Source organism: Triturus cristatus, chromosome 5_2, assembly GCF_964204655.1.
Source record: "Triturus cristatus chromosome 5_2, aTriCri1.1, whole genome shotgun sequence".
Taxonomy (NCBI): Eukaryota; Metazoa; Chordata; class Amphibia; order Caudata; family Salamandridae; genus Triturus; species Triturus cristatus.
The window spans coordinates 353,762,122-353,788,222 of NC_140588.1; positions in this window are offsets into that span (position 1 = coordinate 353,762,122).

Here is a 26,101-nt window from a genome sequence, read left to right on the forward strand (position 1 = left end):
AGTTTAGACTACCGGGTGAAAATGTAGGTACAGTTACTTAAGGACCATGTTTCCTGCCAGAATGGTTTTTATAGTAAATCACATTGGGCCCAATTCACATAAAAGTGAGAAATATACTTCTAGCATGTGTAGTAGTTATAGAAAATATATTTCCCTAGGCGAAAACCTGTACTCTGCACCTCCAACACTTTGGGGGACGTTCTAATCCAACTCTAACACCATGTATTACTCCTACATTTTATAGAACAAAATCTGACCATATACAGGGATATGGATGTGACTGCCGGAAGTTAGTCAGATTCACGTTTCTTCTGGAATTAGCTAGCTAGATCATGTTGCCTGCAGGGCCAGAATTTCATAAGTAAGTAAAAATTTCCTCCAATCTAGGTCCCTTGTTGTCTGCTGAAAAACAGCCACATTCTATGATATAACTGATGATGTCTCCCAAAGAATTCAGGTATCCTCATCACGACACTCTACAACTTTCTTAGTGCATAGTGGGGAATTGGGGCAAAATGAATGCATTAGAAGCATGATATAACAGTCATTGGCCTGGTCCTGAGCTTACACTTCTTTAATCTATATTTTGCTGCTGGCACTTTTGTGTAATGGCCAATTCACTAGAATGTACGCTGCAGCCAGAAGACAAAGATATTGACGATGCTCTAAGTTGATGAACCATGATCAATTTACTTGCATCTGCTTATTCAGACCTGCTTTAGAGAAATGGTTGGTCCAAAGAAATGCTTTAAGCATATATTCAATCAGGTTGGACTTGTCTGTGACCACAAGAATCATGCAAACACAAGGAGATGATGGACGGAGTGCTGAAACTTTTCAGACACTCACCCCCAGTTACAGATCTGGGTTGAATCCATCATCGTTCTTTAGCTCACTTTGCCACCTCAGTTCAGACCCAGCTATATGCAAATCTGTCTTGACCATGTGCCTCATGGGAAAAAACCATCCCGAACGGCCAAGCCAGGTCTTTCCTGAACTGGAAACAAGCATCCTGGAACCAGTTTCGGGGTAACACCCCATATCAGCCAGGCTAGCTTGAATGCAGTGGCAAAGTTAGCAAGGTCAAAGTGAGCAAGGGACCCACGTCTGGGCATACCCTTCCAACTTAGGGCAAACAAAGCAAACACAAGGAGATGATAGCCGGAGTGCTGAAACTTTTCAGACACTCACCCTTGTCACAGATCTGGGTTGAATCCATCATCATTCTTTAGCTCACTTCGCCACCTCAGTTCAGACCCAGCTATGTGCAAATCAGTCTTGAACCTGTGCCTCATTGGAACAGTCCAGCCCGCACTGCCAAGCAAGGTCTTTCCTAAACAGGAAACAAGCATCCTGGGACCGGTTTCAGGGTAACACCCCTCATCAGCCAGGCTAGCTTGAATCCAGTGGCAAAGTGAGCAAGGGACCCACATTTGGGCATACCCTGCCAACTTAGGGCGAACAAAGCAAACACAAGGAGATGATGGATGGAATGCTGAAACGTTTCAGACACTCACCCCCAGTCACAGATCTGGGTTGAATCCATCATCGATCTTTAGCTCACTTCGCCACCTCAGTTCAGACCCAGCTAGATGCAAATCAGTCATGACCCTGTGCCTCATGGGAACAGTCCAGCCAGAACTGCCAAGCCAGGTCTTTCCTGAACAGGAAACAAGCATACTGTGACCAGTTTCGGGGTAACAACCCTCATCAGCCAGGCTAGCTTGAATCCAGTGGCAAAGTGAGCAAGAGACCCATGTCTGAGCATACCCTGCCAACTTAGGGTGAACAAAGCACACACAAGGAGATGATGGACGGAGTGCTGAAACTTTTCAGACACTCACCCCCAGTCACAGATGTGGGTTGAATAGATCATCGTTCTTTAGCACAAGAATAATTTCTTCTACTGGCAATCATTCTTTCATGCAGAGTTTGCGGACTTTCTTCAGAATCACTTCATAGAATCACATCTTCTCCTTTCATTGAAAGTCAGTCATAGAAGTAATTGGCAAAAGCTCCCTTGGTGTGTGCACAAAAGAAATTTAAAAGTTTCTACAATGTAGGAGTCACTTATTTACAGTGGCCTCTCACACTGGTGGTACTAAGTTCAGGTTCACTATCAGTTCTGCCCATTTCTTAACTAACTCCAGGAAATGTGGATTCCACTCCTTCTGATCTATGGAGTCGGAGTCGAAACAGCTTGTTGCTTCACATTTTTCAAGGACATCCTTCCTTTTGCTCCCTTTGACCCATTCCTTGGATGTAGGGATCGTTTTATAATTGCTGGGATAATGAATTACAGGAGTTCAGACAGATGGTGATGTTAGTTACTTCTAGTCTCATTCTCTGTGTGTCCAGCACCAGGAAAGGAGTCTCTGATTTTCAAGTTAAACTTTGGGGCATCACCTTGATAAAGCTGTTGTAGCCCTTCACTTTCCCTGACTCTGCCATTCAAGTGACTCTTCTTTCCCAGACCTGTGACTAAATCAGAAGGGGGCACTTCCTCTAATTCGCTGAACTCAGTGTCACTCAGGCCTCTTTATTCTAAATTAAAGCTTTGTTCTCTTCTCTTTCTGAGTCAAGAGCCTGAAGGTGTTTCATTATGTGGTCCTGTTTAGCTGCTGGTGTTTTAAAGAATCAGAATGCTGTGGCTTGGATTTATTCTCTTTTTCGACCGGTACAAGTTCAGTCCAACACCTCATTTGCTCTCCCTTTTTGTATGTATATGACCACATTAAAGAAAATTTGGATTGCCAGGTTATATTCCTAATAGTGCTCTTGCCTTCTGAAGTCGTTTGTCAGGCCCCAAGTAGACCAAGTCATCAAGTTGCCCAGTTTGGATCTATTATGCTACCCCCACAGTCTCCCTCCTGCCTCACACAATCAGATTCTCTCTGAGCACTTACCTAGGCACTGAACCTGTGGTGAGACTCCTGTATTGTGGATTTTCAGAATGTGGAACTACTTCATGTTTAAGGACATAAGTGCGAGGTAGGAATAAAGGGCAAGCTGTTGACCAATCCCTTCTATTAAAGTCACTCCACTGCCCTTTAACACAGATAGGCCCTTGTCAGATGTTGCTTCCCTAATCTTCTTGTTCTTTGTTCACTGTGTTGAGTACAACAAGAGAGTTAAGGGGTCTCATAGCTGCCCAAATTAGCCTGTGATTCATGTGTGTGCCAGGCACAGAGTAGCAGAGAGCATCCTGATGGACATTCCCAGCCCACAGGGAGTTACCTAGAAACATGTACAGACACCCCTGTAGAACCAGAGTCCAAATGTATTGCAACCCCTGGGAACTCCCCACTGGCAGAGAAGTTAAGATGCTCCACCCATCCAAATGATGACCCTGGAAGGTAGGTAGTGATAAAGTCTCATTCAGATTATGTTTCGAGTGTTTGGGATTTGCTTATCCAATACAGAGTTTCCCTCTAATGAACCTGGATCTATATATTTGTTTACTAGACCACCTAAATTCACTTCCATTCCTAGACAGCATGCATGTTGTGACTACTTGAAGAAATTGACAACTGTAACTAGTTGAGCATGAACTTTTATATTGACATTATCCATGGGCACTTGACGGAGGCTTCTAACTCTATATACAATTCTGCCCTCAAACCCCACAGGTTCCTAGCCAGTTGAGCCATTGGCGGCTGTCTCTGCTTCCAAAAGCGATTGCTTTCGGTTTCAAAATCGCTTTACTTGTGGCTTTGCTTTCAGTTTTGCGATCACTTTACTTGTGGCTTTGCGGCTGCAATACAGTTTGTTGCTTAATTGGGAGGAATGCGTGGCTAATCTTTACGCAATTACAAGATAAAATAAATGAAGGCGGTTACAAGGCAAAGTAAATGAAAATGCGCGGCAAATATTTACTTTGTTACAAGGTAAAATAAATGAAGGCGGTTACAAGGTAAAAAAAATTAAAAATGCGTGCCAAATATTTACGCGGTTACAAGGTAAACAATGCGTGCCTAATAATTGCACTATACTTCTCTTTTTCTAATGTCGCATCAGGCTTACTGAAATAATTATCTGCATCTGCTTAGCTACAAAACAAGGACTCGTTGGGGCTAAGTCATACTTTCTGACTGGACTGAAAACGTGTAATTTTGATAGAGTTCTTTCTCTTTCCGTTACCCGATTTCCTTAAGTTGTGTGTGGTTGTGTGTGTGTGTGTGTGGTTGTGTGGGTGGCTGTGCGTGTGTGGTTGTGTGTTTGGTTGTGTGTGTGGTTGTGGTTGTGTGTGTGGTTGTGTGTGTGTGCTTGTGGTTGTGTGTGTGGTTGTGTGTGGTTGTATGTGAGTGTGGTTGGGTGGTTGGGTGTGGTTGTGTGTGTGGTTGTGTGTGTGTTGTGTTTGTGGTTGTGTGTGTGGTTGTGTGTGTGTGGTTGTATGTGTGGGTGTGTGGTTGTGTGGTTGTGTGTGGTTGTGTGTGTGTGTGTGGTTGTGTGTGTGTGTGGTTGTGTGTGTGTGTTTGTGTGTGTGGTTGTGTGTGTTTGTGTGTGTGTGGTTGTATGTGTGGTTGTGTGTGTGGTTGTGTGTGTGTGGTTGTGTGTGTGTGTTTGTGTGTGTGGTTGTGTGTGTGTTTGTGTGTGTGTGGTTGTATGTGTGGTTGTGTGTGTGGTTGTGTGTGTGTGGTTGGTTGTGGTTGTGTGTGTGGTTGTGTGTTGTGTGTGTGGTTGCGTATGGTTGTGTGTGTGTGGTTGTGTGTGTGTTGTGTTTGTGGTTGTGTGTGTGGTTGTGTGGTTATGTGTGATTGTGTGGTTGTGTGTGTGTGTGATTGTGTGTGTGTGGTTGTGTGTGTGTGTGTGTGGTTGAGTGTGTGTGTGGTTGTATGTGTGGTTGTGTGTGGTTGTGGTTGTGTGTGTGGTTGTGTGTGTGGTTGTGTGTGTGGTTGTGGTTATGTGTGTGGTTGTGTTTGTGTGTGTGGTTGTGGTGGTTATGTGTGTGGTTGTGTTGGTTGTGTGTGTGGTTGTGTGTGTGTGGTTGTGTGTGTGGTTGTGGTTGTGTGTGTGGTTGTGGGTGTGTGTGTGTGTTGTGATTGTGGTTGTGTGTGTGGTTGTGTGTGATTGTGTGTGTGTGTGGATGTGTGTGTGGTTGTGGTTGTGTGTGTGGTTGTGGGTGTGGTTGTGTGTCTGTGGTTGTGTGGTTGGGTGTGGTTGTGTGATTACACTTCACATAATAACACTGTATTCAATACAACATAAATACACTCCACATACCACTCAGTACTACATAATTGCACGTCACATAATTACTCTGTACTTAATGCAAGATAAATACACTCCACACAATACCACTCTGTGCCACATAATAATACAGCAAATAATTACACTGTACTCAATGCAACATAAATACACACCTTTCACTCAAGTTCGTGCTATATAAAAAAACACACAAAAAACAATTGGTCTCACATTACTGAATCTTTGAGCTGCTATTGGTGTTGCATTATTATTAGCAATGACAACAGCTCAAACTTTAATAATGCGAGACCTATTGCATTGAAAATGCTTGTTATGTTAAGGTATATCTCCGGTCACTATTTATTAACCCTAAAAATTAACCCTTATAAATTACACCTGCGCAACACCAAACCCTCATTCCCCCTTACCTCTCCACGTCCTCTCCACTCCAAGCACTTCCGAGGTGACGTTTCATGTTTAAGAGGAAACAGAAGTGTCTTTCCGTTTCCTCTAATGACGCCGATTGCCTACACATTTTTTTCTTCTGATTCATAAATTGACGGAATGAGGTCCGTTTCTTTTTTTGGGGGGGGAGACCGCCCAAGCCCCCCCTTTACTTTATCTTTAGCACTCATGCCTTTACTACGTATCTCATAGTAAAGGTATGCGCGGTAAAGGATATTCGTTGTAACTACGTATGCGTTGTAATGCATGCGTGGTTATGGTTACGTGTGGAAACGCCGCATTGTAGTGGCCGTTTCCTGGTGGCACCCCAAGTCCCGGGGGGGGGGGGGGGGCGGCCGAGCACTTTGCCGCTGCCGGTTTTGGTTCCCAGTCCAGTCCTGTCCGGGAGCCACGTGAGTAACGTTTCGAACGTCGTCGACGTCCGGACGCCGACGTCGTATAGCTAATTGGACAATATTCTTGGCCGGCGGCCAGGTAACGAGTTCCTCCTGATTTATGTAGCAATTTAAAGCAGAGGTTCGCAGCGGCGTCACTAGGGTTGATGCAAAACAAAACTATAACACTTTTTTGTGTTTATAACTAACAGAACAGAGATATTTTTATAAATTTCAGTCGCTGGGCTGAAACAATGCATAAGAATAATTTCATAGAGTGACATAGAATCATAGACAGACAATAATATTTTGCATTTTGGTGTCACGGTGTCACCCCATGTGATGATGTCACCCGGTGCGGTCCGCACCCTCCGAGTGACGCCACTGAATCTGCCTGTATGACAGAGATCCCCATGCTCACAGTGCATCCGCTGGGGCATGAATGCACTGTAGGCATGCAAAAGCTAAATAGAATGCTTTTGGCCCACTCAGATTTTTTTTGTTTTTCGAAAATAAATTCCCAAAGTGGGAGTATGTTTGAGAAAAATAAACAATGAATGTTTCTCATGCAGAGCAAGTTTTCTTCCTGCTTGTCAGGACCATTATTCTTTTCCCTGCCCTCACATGATTGAACCGGGCAGGAAAACTCAGTGGCGGTAGATGTACCCTAAATATGGTTGCTCTACCACTGTTGCGGATCGGCCCCAGGGCGAAGGGTTTCCAATGGTGGAGCCATCTGAGGCTTGGCCCCCAGCAGAACTACTGAGAATCTGATAGGGAGAGAGCAGTGCCAACTTAAGGTTGTGCTTACACAAAGTCAAAGTTTAAATAATGCCCATGCTACTTTGAGAGTCTGCAGGCAGAACTACTTATATTTTTACCTTCTTTCAGGTGGAGCTAAGGAAGCCAGCTTTTGGTTTATACGGTTAGAGGTTTTTGTGTACTATATATTTTTGTGCATTATGAATGAGGTGCAGAATGAGTTTCTATGTGCACGGTGACCTAAGGCTATAGCAAATTTCCTACGAAATATAAAAGTGTGTTTTCCTGGCTCTTGCTAATTAGGTCTCAATTTAGGCCCAAATGCCATATTGTCTAAAATGGATGTCTCTTTCTGCATGTACACTGTTTATTATTTCTGCAGCACACAGTCATATTGAGTCATGTTTGTTTATTTCTATTGACGCTGTTCTTGCTGTGCTCGATGAAAACTTTCCGGTGTGGTCAAAATAATGTTTCTTTTTCAAGGACCTTCCGCTAACTACCCTATTGATTCAGGATAGGTCCCTGTTGTTCATGTAACTAGTTTGTCCTGCCATCTGTGGATGGCATTAGGATAGAGTGAGCAGAATCAATATTCTTGTAGTGGGGTGGTGCTTGTGGGCTAAAGCAATGTGACATTTCATAAAATTGTGCTCTGATTTGCTACGAATATAATATTTTTGCTCACACCACGATGATTCTGCAGAATTAATGTTAGTCTATGAGAAGATTTTCTATATATACTCTTGATTTCGGGTTGAGCCAGAAGACTTTAAGATGCTCATATAGATGCTGTCTTTTCTCTTTTGATTTTGCTGCTCACCTGGTACTTAGAATTTTTCTGATTTGCACATTATTCTGTAATGCCCTTTTCTAACAGCCTTCATGACAATGACTTTATGCTTTTGCATTTATAATTTTTGTACCATATCTTTTGAAGTTTTGTAATAAATCTTTTACATGTTATTCCTGACCTAGAATTCAATCACTGAGTGAGCCATTACTTAATTGACAACAGCTTTGATATGTTGTGGGATGCCTTATCCTAGGGACACATTGCCCCACGAAATTGAGGTTTAACACCATCTCCGATTCATCGAGTCATTGAGGTAATGTTTTGAGGTATATACATGTAGGTGTTCTCCACGCCCACAATACCTTGTGATGTCACTCGGACTCATGAGAGTGTACAATGACAGGTGGTTTTGGTGAGGTCATGTGTCTGGAAATCCTCTGCTCAAGCGGCTATATACGTCTTTATGTATTTATGTTTTCCTTTAGTGGCATATGCGTCTCACTCGCCCTGCTCCATGGTAAAGCAATCAGTTCAAACTCCTATGCATGTCCTACATTTCTATCACACAGGACACATGTCCATGTCTTTGCCACTGTTCCCACCTGGAGGACTGCACAGCAAAGGCTCTCTTTTATTCCAATCACAAAGGATTTAATACAGTGTTTTTCAACCTTTTTTGGGCAAAGGCACACTTGTTTCATGAAAAAAATCACGAGGCACACCACCATTAGAAAATGTTAAAAAATTTAACTCTGTGCCTATATTGACTATATATAAAGTAATTCTCTTGAATAGGGATCAAATAAACACAAAGAAAGTATTTTATAATTACTTTATTATGAAATAGTAATAGTAAGTAAACAGAAATATGAAAAATTATAATACACTGGTCTTATTGATCAGTGCGCAACCTGGGCCTGTTTGGCTGAACACAAAGCTGATATTCTGGCTGGAATCGAAGAAAGACCCACACGTAGCTCTTCGTCAACAGCTCTCAGTCTCTCTCTGTATTTAGTTTTTATAGCAATCATGCTTGAAAAGCTCATCTCACACAGATATGTAGTGGAAAATGGGAGCAATGTCAAAATAGCTTTGTTTGCCAGAAGGGGGAACTCCTTGGCAGTATCCAACCAAAAACTATCCAAAGGTAGATCAGCAAATCTTAGCTTGAAACAACGATTTTGCCTCAGTTCAGTTAGTTCCTCCTGCTCCTGTAAAGTCATGTCCTTTCCACCAACTGATGCTGAGCTATAAGGGTCCCTAACCCAGTCAAGGCATTCAGTGGAGACTGAAGAGAAATAAAATGACAACCTCTCCTCGAGAGTTTTTAAATGTTTAACTATTATCTCACACAGTGCAGCAGTGTGAACACCTTGCCATTGCTTGGTGAGTGTGAACATTTCAAGATTGCCACTTTCCACGTGTTGATGCCAGAGTTGCAGCTTTGAACGGAATCCATTTATTTTATCTGTACTTGTAAGCAGGTTTTCATTTCGGCCTTGCATTCGTGTGTTCAGTTCATTCAGATGATGAAATATATCTGCCAGGTATGCCAGCCTTGCACACCACTCATCACTTGCAAGCAGCTTTGCGTAATCTGGCCTCTCATTTGTCAGAAACACTTTAAGTTCCTCCAGCAGCTCATACACACGAACCAAGACCTTGCCACGCGACAACCACCGGACCTCCGTATGAAACAGCAAGGTTTTATGCTTCGCTCCCATCTCCTCACACAAAGATGCAAATATGCGACTTTTCAGGGGTTGTGACTTTACAAAGTTTACCATGCGCACAACATCATCCAACACATGAACTAGGTCTGCTGGTAAAGTCTTGGCTACGAGGGCCTCACGGTGTAAAAAACAATGCGTAACAATCACATCCGGATTTCTTTCCTTCACTCTGCTTACAAAGCCTTTGGTGCGCCCGACCATGGCTGCAGCTCCATCGGTGCAGACACTTGTGCAGTTTTCCCACTTAAGTCCTCCTTGTTCAAGGTATGCTGATGTGACACGAAAAATTTCTTCTCCTGTTGTTTTTTCTGGCAATGCCTTGCAAAAAAAGAAGTTTTCTCTAATTGCATCACCATCAACAAAACGCACATTGGCCAAGAGTTCAGCATGTCCACTGATCTCAGTAGACTCGTCAAGTTGCAATGCAAATTTCTCACTGATACGGATCTTTTCCAAAACCACACTTTCGATGTCTGCAGACATGTCATTAATACGTCTGGAAATTGTGTTGTCTGAGAGAGGGACTTTGGCTATTTCCTTAGCTGCTTCAGGTCCGAGCATCTCCTCTACAATAGCTTTGCAGGCGGGAAGTATTAATGTCTCTGCCACAGTGTGCGACTTTTTTGACTTGGCTATAAGTTCAGCAACTTGATAGCTAGCTTTAAGAGCTCTTTCATTTACCTTTGTGGTTTTTCTCATGAAAGTTGCCTGTTTCTCCGTGTTTTCGCGCAGGCGAACAAAATAGTCCGCATTCTTGTTTTGAAGCGAAGGGTGTTTCGTTTGGAGATGGCGTTTAAGTTTGCTTGGGACCATAGCACTGTTAGCTAGCTTTTCACCACACACCACGCACAGTGGAGTTGGTTTGTTTGCATCTCCGGTGACATTAAATCCAAATGAAATATAGCTTTCGCTATATTGCCTTGTGCCAGAGAATTTGCTTGAGCTAACCATCTTTGCTTTCTTTTGATCCCCACTCATACTTGGGCTCTCATCCGGCTCCAAATTTTGTTCAGAGTCCAGTTGTTTCCTTTTCAAAAACGTGTCCATCACTGCAGTATCTCACTGTCACTCAGTACTAGGCATACACAAGGACGCTGCACCTGCAAGTTACCTATAAAAGAAATTTAAGATTTGTATCATTCTAGTATAAGGAGCAAATTGCGACTGGATGGTTTCTCAGACTCAGAGAGCCCTTGATGCCAAATTTAAGGTTAGCACGTGCTTTAACTACAAACGTTACGTCTGCCCAATTCATTATTAGTACTCATTGTAGACTTACAAAGTCATCAGCCTCCCTCAACCACATCCTAAGAGAATAAAGCACATTTATCTATTCATAGCATTGTAAATCTCTGCTTCGAGGTAGCGAGTTGTACTAACACTCACTTTGTGCGCCTCTTGTTCTTTTCTCCACCTCTTCTTACTGGGCGGAACGTGTATAGTCCTCCAAATTGTCTCACTCAACCATGAGTGAATGCCTTGAAGCTGGCCTCGCTAGCCGCTGGAATCAAAATCTTCACCCTGGCACTCGCAAATATGAAACCTAAAATGTATTTAGGGAAGAAGGGACGTAAGGAAAGGGGCGACTTTTTGTTCGTGATAACAATTAACAGTTGTTATGTCAGTGTTCGTGCTACTGTTTCTTTCTTGGACTGGGCTTCTAATGCGCCATTGGATGCTCCACTCAAGCGGCACAACAAAGTTGGTATATTGTAGAAATAAATAGGAGTTCATCCATGCTAGTAATGCCTGTCCAAAATGGAGACCCCGGAGCGGCGACCCTTCACCCCGGCCACACTCTGTTATCGGACAAACAGGCAAAACCCCTCTTGGTAATTGTAAAACCAAAGCTCACGGGGAAAGGAAATCCTTCAATTTATATAACGAACAGACACCAACCCTCCAAACAGACACGAGCGCGTACAGAGTCATAAGTCCGAGAGGCGCAAAGAGAAGCGCACTGAAACACGGCGAGAAGAGACTGCACCAGACAGCCCCTAAATACAGTGCAGTAGAAGCAGAACATGGCGGTCAACATGCTACAGTTACCAGCTAATACAGCTTCCCCATCCCGCCCCCGTACCTTGCAAACCCTGACTGCCCTACCCCGTCAGTGCCTTGCTGCCGCACCTGCTGCAAACGTGTGCCCCATTTCCTGTCCAACTGACATCTCCAACCCGCACCGTTTTTATGCACTGCTTGTATCACGTCCCCTGTAAAGCGCTTCTTGCTAAGTGTTCTTATTATAAAGTCTGTTTAATGAAAAGAAAGCAAAAAAGCAGAGGTCAAACAAATTGGGTGCACGTCCCTGTGAGAGAATCGTCAAAAATAAATGCGTGCCGTATTCTGTATTCCATGATACACAGTGAATTTATTAACGTAATAGGAAATCACAAACAGCTTCGAATCTACTCTACTCTGTCTACACCACCAATTGATTACTGTTGTACAAAGCATAAGAATAAGTCTGGATAGGAGGAAATTAAACATTAAATACCTGCGCCCTGGTCTGGATCCGGATGCGGTCTCTCAGTGCCGACTCCCGCCGAGTCCTGGTCTCCGTCCGTCAGTCCTCCTGCTCCGGCCCTCCTGGTGACGCGACGTCTTCTTCTCTCCGCTCGGGCGGGAAGGAAGTCGGAAGATACTGCTCTGTGATAGGTCCAGGCTGGAGTCTGGACCAATCACAGCCCAGACATCGAGGATCGCCAATAACCCCTATGCCCAGGATACAGTTAACTTTACAATCCGGTGCCCGCCGCCCGGCATAGTGGGGGAAAATTAATTTTTTTTTTTTTTTAAATTGGAATGTTTCCATTTTTCCCACGTTTTCCCACGGCACACCAGGCAACATCTCGCGGCTCACTAGTGTGCCGCGGAACAGTGGTTGAAAAACGCTGATTTAATATGCCCGACTAAACCTCAGAGCTTTATGCCAAACGCACAAATTCATACAAATCAATTTTGACAAACTGGAATGTTCTTAACAGTGCAATGCAGCTTTCAAGTTCCAATAGACCTGAACTACAGGATTCAGCTCCATGAAAAGTTGAGGCACTTGTTTCTTGCAGGCTTCCTTATCTGTCTTTCCTGTGATGAATATGAACATGACTAAGCAAACATGGCAGAGAAAATATATAACGTTTAGACAAGACGTCTTTTTAACTTTGAAGCTGTCATCGTCTGTTACCAGAATATGACATCAGAAACTGTAAGAACAAAAATACAATAGGTTCATTTGGTGCTATTCTTTACTAGGCACATATCATGTTAATGGTAGGTATACTGTAGCATGTCAGAATTTGTCACTGTCAATAAACCTATTCATATTTAATGCAAGGTTGTGGTTCCCTGCAAAGAAACCCATTCTAATACATTTCACTTCAAGATGGCAGTATCCTGTCCCCTTCCTCCTATGTAAAGCACACTTGAGGCCCGCCTCACAAAGTATTGGGTGCACCTAGGTTGAACTCTGATGAACAAATAAGCGTTTTGAGAACTGGAGCTATAAATCCTTATTCAAACACCAAGACTGGTAGAATTTTATGCTCTTAGAGTGCTATTAATCTGAAATAAAATCCTAAACTTACTACTTTTGGTATTCACAGAAGGCATTTAGTAGTAGTAAAGTTAGGAATCCTAACTTCACTACTACTAAATGCCTTTTGTGAATACTGAAAGTTGTAAAGTTAGGATTTTGTCTCAGTTCAGTAGTAGTAAAGCTAGGAGTCCTAACTTTACTACTACTAAATGCCTTCTGTGAATACCAAAAGTAGTAAGTTTAGGATTTTATCGCTGATTAGTTCTGTAAATCGGCCCCTAGGTTTCTGGGCATTTGCACAATCATTTTTCCCCCTGGGGATGTCTAATAATGTACTCATGCAGAAGTTAATGTATTTACACGTTAGAAATAGGGAATAACCCCTCCCCCCAAGTTTAATGGAAGTGGCGCCTGAGTAAGCAGCTCGTACGCAATGCTCCGCCGGTCAGACCCTAGAAATCAGCAATAACAGCTCAGTTTACCCTCCAAAACTGCATAAAAGCGTATCCGCAGATATTAACAAATGAAGCAGCTATACCTGCAAATTCAACTCACAATTGACAGCCGACGTGTGCAAACAGGTATCTGTGAAGCGTGGAAACAACTTTTAACCCCGGCAACGTCCGACGCTGCTCGCCTGGATCAAGCATCCGTGACGCTCTCAGCTGTGCGGCGGGGTCCTATGCCGTCACTTAGGAGGATACTATCGGCGCTCTACAAAGCCCTGCTGGCTTTGAGGGGAGCTCTTTCTCCACGTCAGCTTCCCGATCGGCACGCTTCCTACACCAGCCAGATACATTGTTGCAGTAAGGGATCCGGCTTACAAACAAGTAAGGAAGACTGGTCGGGGGGGCGAAATTGATAAAATCCAAGCGTATGTAGCCTGCAATTACTGCAATCACCAATACCTCACAGCCTAGCACTGGGTCTACCGAAAATCGGCATAAATGACCTGACACGAGCGGGGCCAAAAGCAAAGTGGCAGAAAAGACTGAGAAGGGGGAGAAATGCGTTAAAAGTGACAATTCAGTGAATACAGGCAAAACGGACATGAAAAATAAAATGCAGACACAGAACCCCAGGCACTCCAATAATTATCAACCCTTAATCATCAATATCTTCGGTCCTAGCAAGGGGAAAATACACGGGATTAAGGAAGTGAGAAAGAAAGGGGAAGAAGGGCTCCATGATCAAATTGATACTGTTAACACTGTAGCTGTACCCATGGTGACACAGGTGATTCCAACATGCCTTGATGCTCTACTAACCCCAACTCCCAACCCAGATACTGACCACGAGATGATTAGTAGCAAAAACCCTAGCCCCAAGGGCCGAGGCGACCCACCAAAGCTTAATGAAAACACAAGAGGAAAACCAGGGGCAACCAGCAGTGAGCTTTCATCTGTCAATGAAATAGTCGGAAAAGAAACGGGGGAACAGAGTGACAAATCTCATTGCCTTTTCCCTAAGACACCTGATAACCTGGAGAAGTTTTACTCCTTAACCGATGAATCGGAAATTTCAGATGTAAGCATATCTGCTTCCATTGAGGGGGAGGAATAGTAGTTCCGACTCAGATTCACCTATAAAACCTCATGGCGAAAAGAAGCTGCAAATGAAAAAAGGAAACCGGAGAAAGAGAGGTGAGACCTCTGTTCGAGGAAGCACTAGGGACCTCATATGGGATTATTCTGCTTCTCAACTCTCGAATATGTCCGACTTAGCAGGATCCTCCGGGGGGAATCGCACAATTATTGGCAATTTGGAAGATGGAGGGTCAGGGGCCAAGAATGAGCCTGCGCTCACAGTAGTGCTACAGACGATCAAGAGCTTCCAGGAGGAGGTCAAACTAGACAATCAGAGATCACGTCTAGCAGCCAAAAAGCTACAAGGAACCGTGAGGAAGGTGGGCAGAACCTGTGTGGAAATCGCAGATAGATTGGCCTCTGTTGAAGCACAGACAGAAACATTTGAAAAGGACTTAGACTCCCTGAAAGTACAAAGAGATACACATGAGGGCATAGTCAAAGACCTAATGTGGAAGATGGAAGAACAGGAAAATAGACAACGGCGCAATAACCTCCGCATTATTGGGGTTCCCGAAGGAGCTGAGGGGAATGATCCCAGGAACTTCATGATCACGCTCCTAAAGGGGGCCTTCCCGGAACTACACACCTGGGACTGGGACACTGAGATCCAGCAAGCACATAGATTTCCTCTAACACATTCAAAACGTGCCACACCCGCTCCTCAACATCCTCGTGCGATGCTTGTATACTTTGGTAACTTTCTCCTTCGCCAATCACTGTACGATCTGGCCAGACCAACAACTAGGAGGGAGTTCAATGGAAATACCTTCTTCACAAGACCCGACTTTGCTCATGCCACTGTTGAGCGCAGATGGAGGCTGAGGCAGCTCTTTGCCCCCTTTCAACAACTTGGGGCCGATGTGTATTTACAGATCCGTGCCTCGCTTAAGGTTGTATATAAGGGAAATACACGCAGCTTCATTTCTGAAGTACAGGCCCAGGCCTATCTACAAGAGATCACCGGCCAGAAGGGGGACATACAAATTTAGCGATCAACTACCCTGAAAATCGTCTTTATGGAGTCTTACTCCCGCCAAGCTATTACTTTATTGTTGTCGCTTTCTTGGTTTCTTCTTTCTTTTTCTTTTTTTTTTTCCTGCATGCTAGGTTAAGAAACTTAATCATAGACAGTAATGATCTATTTTGGACATTATTTAATGCTGCCTAAAGACTGGAGTTAGATTATGTTAAGGAAGGAGGGGAGAGGGGGAAGAAAGAGAAGGGAAAATCTTTCTTCTTCTCTGTTACTTTTTTTTTCTCTCTTTCTCTTTTCTTTTCTTTTGCTGCTTTTTTCCTTATTTCTCTCTTTTTCTTCTCTTTTGGTGATATATCCACATGGAGGGTGTCTCAAACAAGGAGGGAGGAAGACCGGCGGGGTGCGGGACTCTGATTACTCGGGTTTGTCATTATCCTGGTGCAGGCTGTGCCAGGTAACCTCAGCGATAGGAGGTGGGAGGGGGAGGGGAAGGGTGGTGGGTGCTGCAGCTCTAGGGAGGGGAAGGGGGGTTGCACAACAGGAAGAAGATCTATAGTCTTTTTTGGGATTTTTCTAGTCACAAGCCTTTTAATTATCACAAATGCGTAATCTACGAATAGCCACAATTAATATTTGCAGCCTCAATAACTAAAAAAAAGGCAGAATATGGCATCTGGACTTCGGTTACTGAAGACCGATCTAATTTGCATGCAGGAAACGCATATCGAAAGATCTCAGATACACTTACTGGGAACACTCGGATACACTTTGGTGGGGGCCACGACTCAAAATTCACAGACAAGTGGGTTTGTGATCCTGACAGCTAATCATTCACTACAATTTACACGTACATCAGTAGACCAGTTTGGGAGATGGGTAATCACTGAATGCCGTACAAATAATGCAGATCTACTCTCTATATGCTCCATTTATGGCAGCACATGAGATAATCCAACAGTGTTTCAACAGGTTAACAATTAATTAGCGACCTGGCCATTGCCTATAATTATGTGTGGAGACTTCAGCATAAACTTACCTGCTGATAAGAATTTAAGACTAGAAACTGGTTGGGTATGTAGTGGATGGAAACCAAAGGTGTATCGAGCTCTAAAAGCATTATGTCTGGAACATGCGCTTATAGATCTTTAGAACTGGCAGAATCCTACAAACCCCGATTATACTTATTTCTTTTATCCACAAAACAAACACGCAAGACTAGATTTTATATTAGTGTCTCACGCTCTTTTGCATAACTGTTCGATTGAGAAAACCACCCGCATACTGGCTGATCATAGCCCTTTAATAGTGGAACTGAAGAGGAAAGGCCTGCGGGCAGGGATGCAATCACATGGAGCTTTGATTGTGCTCTCGTCATCAATGAAGAGTATTGTAATGTTATGAGAGAGTGGATCCCCCAATTTCTCAAGGAGAATGTAGGGAGCACAGGAATCGAAGTTGTCTGGGACACACTGGAAGCAGGAATACGGGGGAAACTCTTAGATTCTCATTATCCCTGAATAAAAAAGCACTTAGTGATAATGGAGACACAAGGCAGATTGGCAGCCGCAGAAGAGGAACTAATTTACATGACTCCTTCTTTCCTTTCACAGTGCAGGGCAGAGACATCAGACGCACCACAGGAGGTGGAGCCAGCATGGTGGAGGGAAGGCACAGCCCTATTCAGGTCCCAGGTGCAACTCCTCCCACCCATCTACATGCAGATCTTTCTATTCATTCCTGTGCTGACTCACCCTGTCTACTGGAATCCCCCATCCCCTGTCACTCAAACTCCAGACAAGGAATACATAACCAAGCAGAGGCAGGCTTGGATGGTTAGACGAGAAAATACCTACTTTCTAAAAGTGGTATTTTCAAACACAGAATGTTAAAACCAACTTCACTAAAAGATGCATTTTACCATTCTGAGTTCAGGCATACTAAACTCGAATTTCTACCTAGTTCCCTGAGTCAGTTAGGATTATAAAATGTAATATTCAAACTGCCCATTCGGGCCTATGGGGAACAGTTAGCCTTGCAATAGTGAAAAACGAAAATGGCTGTAATTCACTATTAGGACATGCCACACACACCAGTGCATGTCCTACCTTATAGTTACAATGCACCCTGCCCTTGGGCCTACCATAGGGGTGACTAATATGCAGAAAAGGGAAGGTTTAGGGACTGGCAAGTGGGTGCACTTGCCCAGTCAGCATGGCAGTACCAGACTGCACACAGGCTCTGCACTGGCAAGCCTTAGACACACTTTAAGAGGCTGTTCTGTGGGTGGCACAACGCAGTGCTGCAAGCCCACTAGCAGCATTTGGATTACCAGCCCTGGGCACTCCTGGTGCACTGTACTAGGGTCTGACAAGTAAACCAAATCAGCCAATCATGGAATCACTAATCCATACATCAATTTACAATAGGGAGAGCATATGCACTTTAGCACTGATCAGCAGTGGTAAAGTGCCCAGAGTCATAAAACCAACAAAAACAGATCAGAGAAAATACAGGAGGAAGGCAAAAAGTTCAGGGATGACCCTGCAAAAAGGGCCAAGTCCAACAGATACCCATTGACTCGAGTTTTTCACTTAAATAAACAAAACCATGGGATCTGGTTAAATTTATCAAGAGCAAGGCAGTCCTCAAGGAAAGTTTTAACCAAATCCGCCTCCGGTTTGCCACATCGATAAAATCAGCAGTGCTAACCCAATAACATCTTCCAGATAGGTTAGCCTTGACTCCTCATGGTAAATTAATAGCTCTACTCTGATACCAATAATAGTCTACAAATAAAACTATTTTCGGCATGTTGTAGAATTCTCAAATTGCTATAACCCCACACACCCTCTCCATACATCCCTACAGGGATACAGTTACTCTTATCAATTTTTAACATTTCCTTCAATGGTTTATGACATAGTCTGTGTACAAACCTAAAGACTGCCTCATAAATTCTACTAAATTGTTGTAGTCTCAAAGTTTATAGAGGGCTCCAAATTAAAGATGAGTTAAAAAAGAATACCCAAGTAATTAAAAGTCTTTGTCTTTTCAAGCTGTACACCCCCCATTCATAGACTAAGGGGCCGATTCTGATCTCGTTGGGAGTAGGCTCCATCCGACTCGGATCAGGAGGGCTTTGCGACTGACTCATGCTCCGGGGCACCGAGCGCCCGAGTATGATACTAACAAGGGCTGACGGACACGAGTCGCTCGGAACCCCATTGAAGTCAATGGGAGCCTGTTGTATGACGCGTACATAGGCTCCCAAGGTACGTTGAACACAAGGGCACCCCCTGTAGTGGGGACCCCTCTGTGCCACCCGCACTGTACATGCATGTGTGATCGATTCGTAAGGCTACGGGTGAAGGGGGGTCTGGCGCAGACCCCTGAAGTCCGCTTACCGGAGCTTTTGTGTGTTGGAGGCTCTGACTCTATCCAGCTGACCGAATCGTGCATCGGACTGGCTCGGTCGGAAATTGCCTCCATTGCAGGGCATGGTTTGCTTACGGGCTAGACGTACGGAGCGGCTCAGACCCGGAAACAATTTAGTCGGCCATTTCCCGTTTCTCACATCGTACTTGCTCGCTGGTACAGCTGTCGGAACACACGCATATGGCTCGTAGTTTTCCCGGCCGGATCACGTTCGGAGCCCTTCCGAGTGAGATCAGAATCGGCCCCTTATTAGTATTAGAATGTCCACAGGTCATAATAAATGATTTTGAAAAATGTACTTTTAAATGTAGGTTCTCCATAAAAATGAAAAAAGAATCCAACAAAACTTGCAGGCAAGTAGCTGTCCTGGCAATTAGGACTGCATCGTCTGCATATAGTAAGATTGTAATGAACTGATTCCCCATCTGGAGCATATCATTTCTCTTACATAATAAATGGTTATTTAATATAATTTTTATAAAGTAAAAATAAAAATAGGGCCAGAATACACCCCTGTCTCATGCCGTGAGTGGATATAATTTGGGAGGTACACTCACCTGATCTACCATAACGTACCTTAACCATTGTATCGTAATGCAGTTATCTTATTAAGGTAAGCATTTCCTTTTCCACCCCATCTGCTCCATTAAAACCCAGAAGTTCTAGCAGTTTACCATATCGAAAGGGCTGGAGAGATCCATAAAAGCTAGATATAAAGCGGCACACCTAGCCATAACATAAACCAAATGGTACTTCTGTTAAAATATTTTCTCCCTCAACCCAAGTCTCCAAGTGGGACAGCAGTACTCGACCCAGAATCTTGACAGTCGAATCAACTGAAGAAATTGGTCGATAGCAACAAGGTGAACATCTATTGCCTTCTTGAAGAAGGGCACAATGGTGGCCTCCTCCATGATTCAGGTATTGGGCCCATCACAGTAGTTCTTAAAGCATTGGTTATCAATGGTACCTATAGAGTAATATTTGCTTTAAAAATATCTACTGGGATACCGTCCAGCCCAGGTGCCTTCCACAAATGCTCCTTTTGGTTACCGAAGCCATCACGATCAAGTTAAGAAAAGCTTGCAAATTAGCAGAATCCATAGGTGCATCTCTATCAGACTCAGTTAGATGATCCTCCCTGTTTTCTGATTGTAAAATTGTTAAACAATGGGTCACCGATGATTCTGCTGGGATTAAAGACTTGACCCTTGGAGACTCATATTCAGAAAAGAGTGGACGGTTCACCACTTCCCAAAATCTTGTATGTTCCCTACTCTCTCTGCCTCTAACAGATTGTCCCATGCCTTATGTCTTATCTCCATGTTTCTTGCCTCTAAGTTAGTTTTATATTATCGCCAAGCATCTTTAACTCTGTGGATAGATCATGGACTAGTTGTGAGAGCTGCTTTCAGCAATTTATGAGCGGCCAAGCTGCTGCATTAAACCATCTGAAGGTGGTGCCTCGGGTGGTACAGAATTGGGAATTAGCATGTCTGTTACTGACAAACATATACCTTTAAATACATTTTGTACAATGCAAGGATCTAACTCACATAAAAACAAGCTAGGATAGAACCCATTTCCTCTATGATTACTTTTTGTGTAAAAACATCTTGGTCAATCTTATCCCATTTTATTCTTAAACTTTTGCTCCTGAAATACCCTATCCCACAAGTTTTTTTTTATGATCCCCTAGATTTCAGATTTAGGTTCCAGGAAGCAACAGGAGGATTTTGATCACTAGAACATATACTAATAATTGTAAATTCCTTAAGCAAAAGGGAGAGATCAGTAGAAATCATAATGAATCATAATGAAGCCAATTGTAAATTACGTCTTGTAAAACTTGTAAAAAATAAATTATATTCCAACATAAGGCTATAAACAATGCGTTTGAAACGACAAGCCGACAGACCACCGAACTCACAAGTAGAAACATTAAAACCCCCACCCAAATTAAGAAAACAATGTCATTCCTTTTCAGCTAGAAATGTTCTAAAAACCTTCCAAATTGATTTATCACATTGCTGATTCTGTGGTTGAAAATATTATAATAGAAATTAATCAGCAATGCACCAAATTATTCAGAGAAGCAGAGTCATGTAACCAAGAAGTGTGATGAGAACCAAATTTCTGTTACTTGCAGTATAGGAATTTTAACAGATAGAAATGTACCCAGACCCCCCCCCCTTAGCCCTACCAGCAACTGAAGGAGTGGCTTGCTGGTTAAAAGCATAAAAACCAACAATATAACATTTCTCATTCATCCAAGTTTCTTGGCAACCTATAATGTCAAAGCCACGAACGAATGGCAGCCAGTCAGCATTTGTGATTTTAGTAAATGCACCCACAATATTCCATGCAACAAGACTGAGGGCCCCCACAGAATATACATGCCCTTTGGTCCTAAGGCAACTCTGTTGTAATCATGGTTAAATGTGTATCTCTAAGTAAAATATCAGCATTATTTTCTAATTGGAGGGTGCACTGAACAGTCTTTGCAGAGGAAAACAGTGATTCATTAGCATTCAACATTTCAAGCGGCTCAAAACGGTTCCTAATAGGAACTTTATAACAATCCTCAGTTCCAGCTTGTGTCCTTCGGTACAACACAGAATTTGTGCAAAGATGTATTAATGGAGGGTTAGGTCTTTAAAAGAAACCAAAGGTTATGCCTGAATTCCATTCTGTTTTTGGCCAAGTAACTAAGGCAGTGGAGTAAATGTTTCAGAAGCATTGAGTCTCTAAAATGTATCATGCCACAATCCCATTTTAGTTTCTTGCTAATTGGACCAACCCATCCAACTCATTGGGTTAGGAGGATCTCTTTATGCAGTTCATTAAGATATCCCGCTTTGGTCCTTAACCAGTGAACAGTCTTGGATTTTAACACCAATCCATCCTCATTTGACTCAATGGTTAACAGCGGCACATCCTCGAGCACAATTACATTGGGGGTACAATTCGGCGGTAACTGCTGAGTGTCTTCACAAGTAAAATAACTTGAGTTTTCTACCCCTATCTTTCAAGAAATCACTGTACTGTGTGCAATTAATTCTTTGGTCCCTCTTAACGACTGTTTGTAATGAAGTGGCAGGAATCTTCCGTGTTATGTTTCTCCCAGTGTTGTGTGCATCCAGGCTGCCAGTTGTAATTACAGGGTCTTTAGCCTCTGGTTGGTTAAGCCTACCGGGATCATGAATGCCATTGGAGTTATTAGTTGAAGGGAATAAATTAGCTTGAACAAGGGACTGCTTTACCAAATCCACAATCTTGACTTCTTTTTTTTTTTAGCGAGGTGTAGAGACAATGTTGAAAGAAGAAAAACAAAGAAAAAAAAGATTATCCAAGATAATCAAAACATTAGCAATAAAACAAAAAGCACAGAGTGAGCAACAGATGAGCAAGAAATAATACAAGACTTAAGAAGAGCGAATTATAGTCAGCTTTTGAATAAACAATATAAATGTTAATACAGCGACATCCTAGGAACATCCACCATCAGTCTGATGACATACCATACTAATGCTCAAAATATTTCCAAATACGACTGAATCTTAGCATTGAATGAGTAGATCGAGTTTTAGCAAGTGCACGTTCTCTTTCGTAGATATCCTTCATGAGGGCCACCCAATCGAATAGTGAAGGAGAGTTAGGGCTAATCCACTCTCTCTCGATACAGAGACGGGCAGTTACTAATAAAATGGATATAAAGCACCCCATATAAGGGTCATCACACAACTTAAACCCCAGCATAATCTCTTTAATGGTAAAAGTTGAATCAAGACCTTTTTCCAGAAATCTGATAGCGTAGGACATAGATAAAACATGTGAAGAATATCGGCTGCCCTTTGGCCACACTTAGCATGTTCTATCCGTACCCCCACTACCAGATGCCTATGATGATTGCTGTCACTTAACTGTTTCATCCGGAGTATAATATAACATGCAGAATTGTTGCAGCTTCAGATTAATAGAGTGTACAGAGTTATTTAATTTATCTAAGGCCAACGTAATTTCAGATACATCTGTAACCATATTAAGTGTCCGACTCCATTTATTTGCTAATTCACTAAGATCAGCACTTCTAGCGCAGTGTAGATGTGTATACATTGAGCTAATTCTGGCTTTAAAAGTGAGTGCATTGATTGTCGTTTGAGAAAATAATCTCTAAATTGTAATTATTTAAAAAATGACTGGTATAGAAGATCAAAAGATTGTTGCAGCGATGTGTAAGTAGAAAACCAAAGAGGTCATATAGCTGTCCCAGTCTTTCAATGCCATCTCAAGCCCAATTACAAGCAACTGAGTTATGAAATATACTTGGGAGAGATTGATTATTCCATAACTTAAAATGCTCATGGCTGGTAAGGTCCTCCAAGGTAAGTGAAAAGTGATTGAGAATTTCATTCCATAGACTAACGATGTCCCCTATATTTTTAAAACTGACTCTTTTATAATAATTAGGATCATTGACCCTATACAAAAACATACAGCTATCTGTACCTAATGCTAAGACGAGCCCATGGTATGGCAGTTTATCAGTTAGTAAACTTTGTATGCGCCCTATAAATGCCACCCAGAAATAAAGTTTAAAATCAGGAAGTTGCAGACCGCCAAACTTATAAGAGAACTTAAGGGATTTTATCGAGCGGCGTGCTTGCTTATATCCCCAAATAAAACTGCTGATTGCGCCCTTTAATTTATGAAAGAAGTCATTAGGAACCCGTATAGGAATAGCCCAAAACAGATATAAAAATTTAGGTAAGATTGTCATTTTGATTTTATTAATCCGACTGATGAGAGTTATTGGGAGCTTATTCCAATTCTTAAACTGCTTGATTACTGTCTGAAGTAATGTTTCATAGTTAAGTTTCTAAATTTGATCCACATTTGTAGTAATCCTAACGCCTAGATTGGCTACAACAGTGCAAACACCCATGATAGATGTAGTAGATTCTAAGTTGTGTAATACTTGAGTTTATATCCCGAAAAACACCCAAAGGCTTTGGCTTCTTCCTGAATAATACTGATTGTAGTTGCTGGGTCTGATGTAAAAACCGCGATATCATCCACGTAGACAATAGCCTTGAGTTGATACATACCATTACTAAATGGAATAATATTAGAATTCTGATTTAAAGTTTGAATAAACGGCTCAATATAGAGAGCGAAGAGCAAAGGGGACAGTGGGCAGCCCTGCCTTGTGCCCCGTTGTCTTGAACATGTAGCAGAGTATGAGTTAGCATATATTAGTTTAGTCTGTGGGTTGATGCCCGAATCCAATTAATAATCGGTCTGGTATATCTTTGTTGCTCAGTATCTGCCACAGTGCATCCCACACCACCCGATCGAATGCTTTTTCAGCATCTAAGAGGATCATCCCCATATTCCTAGAAGTTTTGTTGGCAGCATCAAAAGCAGTTATGGCTGTATTGACGTGTGCGGTAGTATCCCTGCCTGTAATAAATCCATGTTGGTGTTCGGATACCAGACCAGGAATATACGATGCCAGGCGATTAGCCAGCACTTTAGTGAATATTTTGACATAGGTATTAATAAGGGATCTTGGACGATAAGACCCACAGTCGTCAGCACTGTTTTCTTTCTTTAAAAAAACAACAATATTTGTCATGTCACAGGACTTAGGAGCTTGCTTGTATTTGCCAATCTGATGCATGACCACCTGGAACAGTGGAAGAATTAAAGTTTTTAAAAACTTTATAAAATTCTATGGGTAGAGCATCGTCCCCAGCTGCCTTGCCCGAAGGCAATGCTGCTATAGCAGTTATAATTTCCTCCTCTGTTATATCCAGCTGGAGATAATCCACAGCCTCTGAATTCAGAAAATGAGGATTCGATGATTGTAGATATTCTTCAGCCAATATTGGCTCGGGATTGTCAGACAAAGCATACAGCTCCGAGTAGAACTGATAACATTGTTCTAAGATTGAATTAGTCAAGCTGTATGATCGACCATCTCTACCCTTGATTGAATCGATCCGGGTTCTAACTATCTTGTCTGCAACCTGTTAAGCCAGTAGCCAACCTGATCCCCATATTCATATTGATTCAATCGATTTTTATTATAGACAGCTGCAGCTTTCTCTTTAAACTGCCGGGTCATGAGCGCCCTTGAATTTACTAGTGCAGAATATATCGCTTCACTATTTGACCCATGCCAGATAATCTCCTGAGCGTGTGCTACCTCCAGTTATGTTAAAGTATTAAAGAGCTTGCTCACCCGCCTTTGATTGGCCTTATTTGAATAATAAATGTAATGCTGAGTAGACCCCCATATGTAAGCTTTCATCATCTCCCATACAATGAAGGAAGAGGCAGTATTCATATTGTATTGTAAGAAATCAGTAAGGACCCCTTAAATATGTGTAATATATTGTGAATCAGACAGCAGATACCTTGAAAATGAAAAAGGGTGATTGCTCCTGTCCTCAACAAAAGGCTGCAAACAAATCAAAAGCGGGTTGTGATCAGATGTTATCCGTGGACAGACCTCTACATGTGACTTTTCAAAAAGACAGCTAATCACAAAAATTAAATCAATTCTAGAGTAATGTCAATGCGGTCTAGAGTAGTACGTGAAACCGGGCATAGCGGGGTGGAATGCACGCCATAAGTCGGTCAGCCCATGGAGCCGAGCCAATTCAAGAATCGCATTTCGGACCATGCTCCTTCTTGGAAATGCAAGCCGGTTTGTTGAATCAGTAGAATCGTTTATGGTGCAATTAAAGTCACCCAAAATAATGATTTCCCCCTGCCAATCTAGCAGCTCCAACATTTGCTTATCAAAAAGAGTAGGATCATCCGAATTTGGCCCATACAATGTGCAAAAGGCTAGATTTTTATTGTTGATTTCAAGTTGTATGATGACCCATCTGCCACCTGGGTCAGAAGCTTTTTTCAAGTTTTTTACAAACAAAATGCTTGTCCTTAAGAATTGCTACGCCTCTGATTGCTACACCCTGCGAGTTACATTCTAACATCTCTAAACCGAGCTGTTTGATCAAGCTTCTGTCTTTATATGCCAAATGTGTCCCTACTAAAACAACCAAATGTGGCTTATATATCTTGAGCTCTTCTCTGACCAGACGTTGTTTATTAGATTAGTTTAGCCCTGCCATATTCCAACGTATGCATCTAATTGTGCCCATTGTATAACCTATAACATTTCTTGGTCTCATCTGTCACTTTCTATAACGGGTAGGGTGAACCTGGTAAAAAT